Genomic DNA, 9,856 nt, shown 5'->3' on the forward strand with positions numbered 1-9,856 from the left:
TATATATATATAATGTGTGTAATCATTAGGGCTGCCTTTTTATTTTAACTTTGAATGGGCTGATGATCATTTTTAGTTTGTTATTTTTGGATGGAGTTCTGCTGTAAAGAAGTGAAATCACATGAGAGAGAGTCACACAACCAAACTGGTAAGTAACATAATAGATACTGTCCCTGACTCCAGGATAGGAATCGGTGTCTTTAGCGGAACAATAGGAGATAGGAAGAAGCGCTCTAATATAAAGTAACAATCATTTTCTCCTGGTTATTCTTCATCCTCTTGCTGCCGTTAAGGTGACTTACAATGGAATTAAGTTATTGTATTAAACTGGAACTGCAGCATTGATGTTTAAGACCCGGCTTCATACTGCAAAGCCATTTACACTTAAAAGTTCTCCAAAATACTTGATTCAGCAGAATAATACCTAGCGGACATTATATAATGAGCCACACAGCAGGGAGTAATACCGTTCTGCTGAGCAAGGAAGGTTCATGAACAATATACAAAATGAGGCAGCAAAATCTCTCTGGTTATGATATAAATACATTTAACACATTCAGGTCTTATCTCTACTGAGAATATGGAAGAGGAACTCTGCATGGGCTGACCATACAATACATGGGGACTGGATACAAAATATATCTGTGCCAGGCTAGTACTATATTTTACTTGATTTTTATTTTGATTCAAATGAACTGCCCGCATGGAATCCCCTTAATAACATATCTGGGGTGACAGCTGATTGCATGGATGAGTGAGTTCCTGGAGGTTGGCTTGTGATAAGTACTCACCTGAATTTTGCCTTCAGCCACCTTCCCTCAAAGAGTTAGGTCAAGTTAATGAGTATCTCACTTTTCAGAACCTCAGATGTAAAACTGAGATTGCATTGATTTTATTTCAATAGTCCTCCAAGAGGACACTTCCAAACCCTCATCAATTACAAAAATGATATCATCAATGTATCCGATCTGAAGGAGATCACATCTCCAAAGACGTGGCCCTCCGCCTCACGGCTGGATTTCCCACAAGACCAACTAAGGCCCGGGCCTCGTGGTAGCAGGGAGTAGAGGGGCAGCAGGGGTGTGCAATTCCTATCTCCCGACGCCCAGGACATGCAGTTTCGGGCACCGGGTGGGTAGTTGTTTTCTACATTTAGCCCTGCTTTGGGCAAGTAAGGCTAAATGTAGAGTGGGGAAGCAGCCGCTTGTTTTGACAAGTGATCTCGGTGATGTCACAGAGATCACTTTTATGCAGCCTGTATACAGGGGGGCGCATTGAGGAACCTGGCATTGGGGCAGCAGAGAGAGAGTAAATCCGGCCCTGCTCCCCCTACCAACCGATAAATAGATTGTCATAGGTGGGAGTGAATTTTACCCCATTGAAGTGCTACATTATGGAGATAATGAACCCCATCAAACATAAAATTATTGTATGTCAACAAAAACTGTACCCCAAATCCCCACCCCCTGTATAGTCACTATAATGGTCTAAGTCAGGGGTAGCCAAACTCCAGCCCTCCAGCTGTGGTGAAACTACAAATCCCATGATGCATTACTCTCTGGGAGTCATGTCTGTGGCTGTGAGAATCTTGCAATGCCTCATGGGATTTGTAGTTCCACCACAGCTGGAGGGCCAGAGTTTGGCTACCCCTGGTCTAAGTGATAACTTATATATCATTAATGTAGCTTGAAAAAAACACTATATCCGATCTAAAGGAGTTGACATCTCCAAAGAAGTGGCACTCCTTTCACAAACTCGTACATAAGTTGGCACAGTTGGGAGCAAATTTTGCTCCCCTCGAAGTGCTACTTTCTGGAGATAATGAGCCCCATCAAGCAAAAACTTGTATGGCAACAAAAGATGTTCCCCAATTCCCCAACCCCTGCATACTCACTATAATATTCTAAGTGATCATTGATATATCATCAATGTATCTTGAAAAAACTCTATGTCCGCTCTGAAGGCATTCATGGCGCTCCTCCCACCAATTCATAAAGAGGTTGACATAGGTAGGAGTGAATTTTGCTCCCATTGAAGTGCTACTTTATGGAATAATGAACCCCATGCCAACAAAAATTGTACCCCAATTCCCCAAGTGATACCTCAAAGTCTTGATACCAAGCCTATGGGAAACATAAGAATATGCAGATGATACATCACACATCCTCTTATATTGTTACAATATTTTTTCATTGTCTGCATTTCCTCTCTGGTCCAGGATGGGTGAAAGGAGCTTCTGTAACCCCCAGGAGCCATTTATAGCTCATTGGACCCTTCTAAAAAAAAAAACGTCATTTCCCTTCCAATTTATTTTTTTTAATTTCAGGCAAATGGATACTCTCAATTTTGTGCATCACTTGTGCATCACCAAAGCTATTTGATCCATTTATCCTATCACTTAGAATCAAAGAAGCAATAATGACCTAATTGTTTTCTCCATTAGAGGTACCGGCATCCCTCATTCGCTCCTAAGAGCATTCCTGTGGCTCCAGAACTGTATCTCTATAGAGAAAACTCCTATATAAAGGCAGATCGCTGATAGAAGCCTCTCACATTCCGCAATGTCATACTTGTTTCGCCTCCAGCCATTGGTGTTAGGTTCCAAAAACTGCAAGAACATTTCTGTTATTTTAAGAGATTTACCAAGAAAATGTAGCTGTGAATAATGAGAAAATTATTGAGTGTCTTAAAATAGAGAAGCCAGATTAATTAGAATTTGATTGCTGCAGTCTTGGACGTAATCATTAAGTACGAGTTGTTTCATTTCCCTCTAAGCAACTTTTGAGTTCTTGACTGATTAGCACTAACAAGTGCACCCATCACCAACTGTGCAGGAGTCGTTTTGTTCACCAAAGTCAAGATCTAGTCAAGTGTAGCTATGAGAAGTACAAGCAGGAGTCAACCACCCTTTGGCTGTCCCAAAAAAAATAAACACTTGGCTCAGCCAACCATCTAAAATGTTTTGTAGGTCAGGGGAGTCTATGATGGTTTACCTTTAGGCAAAGAAAATGAATTTGCCCCAAAAACTTGAACCTCTCTGAATTTTTGTTTTCCCTGTGAGACGTTTTGGCAGTTTCCGGTAGTACCCGTAGACATGAGACTGCAGACTGGCCAATATCACCATATTTTTTGTGGACACTTAGCCATCTGTTTATAAACAAGCCATTCACCCTGCGAATTAGACATGTAAGCTGGTGTCCGAAATTCCAAATACCATTCGGGAGCTCCAGAAAGCAATTTTCCCTGTGAGACGTTTTGGCAGTTTCCGGTAGTACCCGTAGACATGAGACTGCAGACTGGCCAATATCACCATATTTTTTGTGGACACTTAGCCATCTGTTTATAAACAAGCCATTCACCCTGCGAATTAGACATGTAAGCTGGTGTCCGAAATTCCAAATACCATTCGGGAGCTCCAGAAAGCAATATGGGTCTGGGAGCCATATTAAAGCTGAGGTTTACAGAACAGAATAGATTCGGGAGCTCACTGTCAGAAAGCCAAGTTTGGCCCTTGTGCCCGGAATCCTGCATGGGCACCTGCGCATGTGCGTGGGCCTACAAAATTGTGCACCGCCGGGCGCCTCTGCACAGGCGTGCACACACTGGCGTGCGCGCTGACGTGTGCATGTACGTGTTGCAGATTTTCATGCTAAATGGCTATTTAAGGCTGTGACATTCTAGCCTCCAGTGCTGACTGGTCTTCAGCTGTTCCCTGTACCATGAACCCATGGACTTGAGCTGCAAGAGAGGCTTTCCTCATCAACTCAGACTCCTCTAAGGTACGTGGTTCTGACACTCCCGAATGCAATGCTAAAAATTTGGATTCAGACCCAGTCGCATGCATTAGACCGAAAAACACATCTGATTGGCCAGAAAAGTCACATGTCCGATTCAATTTCTTTTTTGAACAAAATTCGGACGGAATCCGAAATTCAGAAACGTAAATTGGGGTTCGGAAATTCGGATGTGTCTGAATGTCCGAATTTCAGAAAATTTATACGAATTATGATTCGGAACGAAATGATCCGCACTTGTCTACCGCAAATATCTTTGAACATTCATTCTCTGTTATAGAGGCAAAAACAAATATTCTTAATATATTTTCTTTTTAGGTTAAGTATACTGGGATGGTCACATGGTCCCTGTGTGTGTTGTAAATCAATGTCAGAGACTAATAGGCAGTTGTGAAAACACCTACAACCCAAGGGGCAATACCAGTTTTAAAGTGACACCAAACTGGAGGGGGTCTACATTTGTTCCCCATGGTCCCTATGTGTTTTGTAAAGTAGTCACCGCTCCAAGCTCACTCCTTTGATGGTCTTCAATCTCAATACAAATTAGTAAACTAAACGTGAGATTGTAGTCCATCACAGGAGTGAACTTAGAGCGGTGACTACTTTACAACACACACAGGGACCATGGGGAACAAAAGTAGCCACCCTCCAGAAGTAAGGACAGTGTCAGCACCAATTCAGAGATGATTGGAGGATCTACTGCCGAGTGATACACAAATAAGGTATATTATTGTTAATTGTTAATAGTTAAGGTACCTGAATGTATTTTTAAGATTTAACTCCTGAGTTTAGTGTCACTTGAATTTTAGAGGTGAGTTTAGTTATCCCTTTAAATATTCAAAATGTAAAAATAAATTTGGCTCCCCCAGCCAGTCCTGGCAGTATATTTCAGTTCTTCTTTGTTACACGGTTAGGCTGATCTCAGGAAACAGTGTCACTGAACTTCCTGTTCGGAACAATGGGACAAATGTCTGGGGAACAGATATAAAAGCCCATTTCCTGCCTGGAGACCAATGTATTCCATGTGTTACCAGAAAAACACTCCCGTCTCTGTTGGTTCAGTCATTTGAATAATGCACCCTGTGCTTGTTGGGAAACATACAAGATCCTCTTCAAACGTCCCAGTTCTAAATGTTTTCTCGATTGTCACAAGTACTGTTCAGTATTTGTGTATATAGCTTATCAGCGCACTTGTGACTTGATGGATGGCTCGTCACTAAAGGTTGGGTTAACGTTTCACTGTGCTTGACATTTTATGATGTCACACGCGTGGATCCACGGGGGGTCAGCTTGTACGAGAACAACATGTAACAATTTTGGCTACACTGACAAGTTTTTTTCTTTGAAATGTTTATCCACGAGGACAATTCCTATCAGGAGCCTCTGCTAGGCACTACGTGCATCTAACAGCATACACAGCATAACTATCATTCAAAATTGAGATAAACATCTTCAGTGTACCTTATATGAGATACCCAAGACCTCAACATGGCACTTAGACCTCATTTACACCTGTGGCTGACTTTTACTACCCCCTGGAAAGCGATCTGCGATGAATCGCTATGCAGAGCACAGTTGAGCAGTGGTTTGCAGGCATTAGGAAGGCAATATTGCCACCTCCTGAATGCTTGCGCTCCAAAGAGGATGGCAAGTGGTTGCAGCACGCTCCCATTGGCTGCAGTGGTCGTGTTTGGAAAGCGGCTCCTCCTGCCAAACATGACATGTTGTATTGGCATGTTGGATATTATATGAGAATTCCGGTATTGCTAGGTCATTTCCGGCAAGTTCCCACCTCAGGGCATGTTGTATAACATTAGCTGCAGCATGTGTACAAAGCAGAGTGGCCACCATGTTAGGTTTTAGGTAGTTGGTCCAGCAGTGGAAGGTGGCAAAAACACAGATTAACCGCTTGTTTTTACCGCCCCTTTGCCGCCTGTGTAAACAAGGTCTTATAGGGACACGTGGATGTACTTGATTGGTGGAAAGCAAAGTCTTGCACATCACATCTGATTGTGGAGCATTACATTTCACCTTAAACAATCCAATATGCGTGCGTCCACGTGCTAAATCGCTTTTACCAGGAACTTTTACAAAAGGAGTGCATGCTTGTTTGTGTGCCGTTTTTGAGCAGGAATCAGTCTGCAGGTAAGTCTCTTACACCAAGCATCCGATATAGCCATGAGTGTTGGATGCTGAAGATTCTGCCTGAGGCCATAGCTTTCGAAGGAAGTGAAGAATGGTTATGTGTGGCAAGCCTCTCCACCTGCCAAACAAGACATGTTGGATATTGAATCAAAATTTTGGTATTAATGGGTCATTTCAGGCAACTTCCCACCTCTGGACACGCTGTATAAAATTAGCCGCAGCATGTGTACAAGACAAAGGAGACTCCGGTTTTAGGTGGTTGGTCCGGGGGAAAGATAGGGGGACGGTAAAAACTCAGATCAACCGCCTGTTTTACCGCCCCTTGCCACATGTTTAAATGAGGTCTAATAGGGGCATGCGGAAGTGCTTGATTGGCCGTTGTAGAGGAATACGAAAACTCACAGGGCACATCTGATGGTGGCGCATAACTATTTTACATAAACTAATATTCAGCAGCACATATAGTGAGAATAAATAAATACAACAGTGAGAATACAAGAGATAGTGATGTGGAATATGACATAATTCTGTTGCCTTGCAGATGTCTTCCTGTAACTTTCCAGGACTCAGAAGACATTGAAAACGGTTCCTTTGTTCTGTATTAAGACAAATGTGCTCCTGCCTGGGCTTCCCCCGCACCTGCGTCCCCATCACTGGACTTTGATCACCCCGGGAGCCTGAAAGACGGACATTCCTGCAGCATGACTCGGTATTGTTTCACCTTGTATAGGAATATTCTCCTCCTGATGTCACCAGGAAACCCCCAGTGAGCAACAAATACACCGAGAAAAAATACAACCTGTAACTACCGGCACCAGATGCTGGTGATTGACAATGCCTTCTGGACAAAAAAAAAAAAAAATTATTTATATATACACTTATTAAAAAACTTATTTTTGACATGGGGAACGAAGTAAAGAGACCCTGTCACTAGCTTCATATATTGCAGATAAAAGCACAGGAACGTATTTTAAAAATGTACTTGCAACATTATTCCTCTCCATAAATTATTTTTATTCACTTGCAATGTGCCTCTGAACTTGCTAGCAGTTTCCCTTTCACAGCACCCTCCGTCCTTGCACGTCACAGTCCTTTCCTCTTCTGGGAGTGCCTAATTAATGTCTGTGCAGGCCTAGCTCCTCTGAGCTCCCCCGTACCTGCCTACATAACCTGTTATGTAGCTTCTGTGGGAGGAGCCAAGGGGAATACTATAGAGCAGGGGTAGGCAAACTTCAACTTTGGAACTACGAATCCCATATGGCATTGCAAGACTCTGACAACCACCGGCGTGACTCCCAGTGGCAGATGCATGATGGGATTTCTTACTTCACCACAGCTGCAGGTTTGCCTACCCCGCTCTCTAGTATTGCCCTTTGCTCCTCCCATGAAAGATACGTAACAGGTTATGTAGTGCCACTTGAATGGCAGCTCTGAGACTGCTGGGGCTGCTAATATCACATTTAGGATGGCACCCAGCAGGGATGCCATCAGGGATTTTGATTACACAAGGGAGGCATTTACAGATCTACATGAGGGAGGCCTATACAGGTCTACACGAGGGAGGCCTATACAGGTCTACACAAGGGAGGCCTATACAGGTCTACACAAGGGAGGCCTATACAGGTCTACTCAAGGGAGGCCTATACAGGTCTACACAAGGGAGGCCTATACAGGTCTACACGAGGGAGGCCTTTACAAGTCTACTTAAGGGAGGCCTATACAGGTCTACTCAAGGGAGGCCTACAGGTCTACTCAAGGGAGGCCTTTACAGGTCTACACAAGGGAGGCCTATACAGGTTTATACAAGGGAGGCCTATACAGGTCTACTCAAGGGAGGCCTTTACAGGTCCACAAAAGGGAGGCCTATACATAGGGTTGCCACATTTTCTTCAAGCGAAACCCGAACGCTGTAGCAACGAGCGGTAATTTTTTGGGGAGAATGAGTTGTGGCTTATTCATATGTAAATAGCACCACCCATTGATATGGAAATATCACAGTTGAGACAGTGGGGGGCCAGTAGCTCCTATCTTATTTTGGTTGCCCCTGTCTGCCTGACATCTTGTGTCTGGGTTTCTGTTGCCGTAAAAACCCAGACACAGCATTCAAAACCCCGAACTGTCCGGGTGAATCCTGGACAGGTGGCAACCCTACCTATACAGGTCTACACAAGGGAGGCCTTTACAGGTCTACACAAGCGAGCCTATACAGGTCTACACAAGGGAGGCCTAAACAGGTCTACGCAAGGGAGGCCTATACAGGTCTACACAAGGGAGGACTTTACAGGTCTACAAGAGGGAGGCCTTTACAGGTAAATAACATGCCTAAAATGCATGAAGTACACATACCAGGGTCTGTTTACAAACAATTTGCAGAGCCATTGGCCCTGCAATTCTCTGTGAATGTTCTTTCTGTGCAAAGAAATGCACAAAACATATATTCTTTTATTTTAGTAGAATGTATTTTCGAATGTCATCTTGTAATACCAAGTCATGGTCACTAGATGGAGCTGAGGATCACAGGAAATAAACACTTACAGCCAATAGATGTAGCTGAGGAGCACAGGAAATAAATACTTATTATGTCCAATAGATGTAGCTGAGGAGCACAGGAAATAAGTACTTTTTATGGCCACTAGATGGAGCTAATGAGGATCGGAAATAAATATTTATATGTCATGCTCCAACTAGTGGCTATCATACGGCATTACAAGAGGGCATTCGAAAATACCCACTGGGACTTATTCATTATATAATTTGAGACTGTTTGCCCCTGTCACTTTTCATTGGAGCAAATTAAAGAAGAATAGACTGTTGTGATCATATATACATACAGAATATACTGTATATATATTGTGTGCAGTAGATGTGGCTAATGGTGGAAAGTTGTGGTTCACATTTTACATCAGCGACCAAAGAAGCATAGCTCCACCCCTGCAGAGCATACCACTAAATTTTTTGAAAGAGGAACACTTTTTAGCACAAAGTATATAGATTAAACCCTCACGTAACGTATATAGGGTGCAGGATGGTGAGTGGGCCTTAACATCCATTTGCCGTGTATATGCGTTGCTGTGTTGACCCGGGTCATACTCAATGGGCATTCCCAGAACTGTGACCTAGTGATCCCTGACAGCCAACAGTCAACTACTGGCGATTGGGAGCTGGTAGGGCAGGTTTCTGATTACATCATCACTGTGCAGCCAATCACGTGAATGAATGAACGGGAGCCTCTCCTACTGGCCTCCCGCATCACAGCCCACTTAAAGGGCCGGCACTCACAAGTTGCAGGGGGTTGAGGACACATCTCCGTCACATTCTGTGTTACATAGTATTTGAGGTTGAATAAAGACACATGTCCATCAAGTCCAACCTATTGTGTGCGTGTGTGTGTAAAGATCCCCGAGTCATCTCGTTTTTAGGAGTACCTGTACCCCTGTATATTACCGTTTCTCAGGAAATCGTCCAAAAGCTTCTTGAACGATTCCACACTATTAGCTGAAATCACTGCTTGTGGCAACGAGTTCCAGACCCTAACCGCGCGAACTGAGAAGAACCCCCTTCGCCCCTTGTGTTTGAATTTATCGCTCATTAAAAATTAAGGTGCAAAAAATAATTGGTTAAACCCCACAGCGCAGGAGGTGAGAGCAAAGTGACAGAGCAATGAGCTCATCACTGTCCAGTCACAGACTTGGGGCGGGTTCGGGATGACCTGGGCTCAGAAAAAGTCAGTTAAATGATGCTGACCATCAGACTAGGGACATCTAATGGGAGAAAAAAGTACTGCATGGAAATCTCATTTAATGGTTGGAAAATCTTTTAATGGTCTATTCATTTTTACTAGATGAGTTACTGATATGGAAGACAAATAAAATAAATAATTAAATAAAAATAAATAACAAATAATTAAAAATAAATAA

General features: G+C 43.1%; 1 long non-coding RNA gene across 1 annotated transcript in view; it reads left to right on the forward strand.

The window, feature by feature from the left end:
* The first annotated feature begins 3,676 nt into the window (after nucleotides 1–3,676).
* LOC108796675 overlaps nucleotides 3,677–9,856 on the forward strand; it is a 20,226-nt gene continuing 14,046 nt past the window's right edge. The window contains exon 1 of the long non-coding RNA XR_001941827.1: nucleotides 3,677–3,687. This is a non-coding gene — a long non-coding RNA (uncharacterized LOC108796675). The remainder of the gene's footprint in view (nucleotides 3,688–9,856) is intronic.

Source organism: Nanorana parkeri, unplaced genomic scaffold, assembly GCF_000935625.1.
Source record: "Nanorana parkeri isolate BGI_ZX_2015 unplaced genomic scaffold, ASM93562v1 scaffold1149, whole genome shotgun sequence".
In the NCBI taxonomy this organism is placed as follows: domain Eukaryota; kingdom Metazoa; phylum Chordata; class Amphibia; order Anura; family Dicroglossidae; genus Nanorana; species Nanorana parkeri.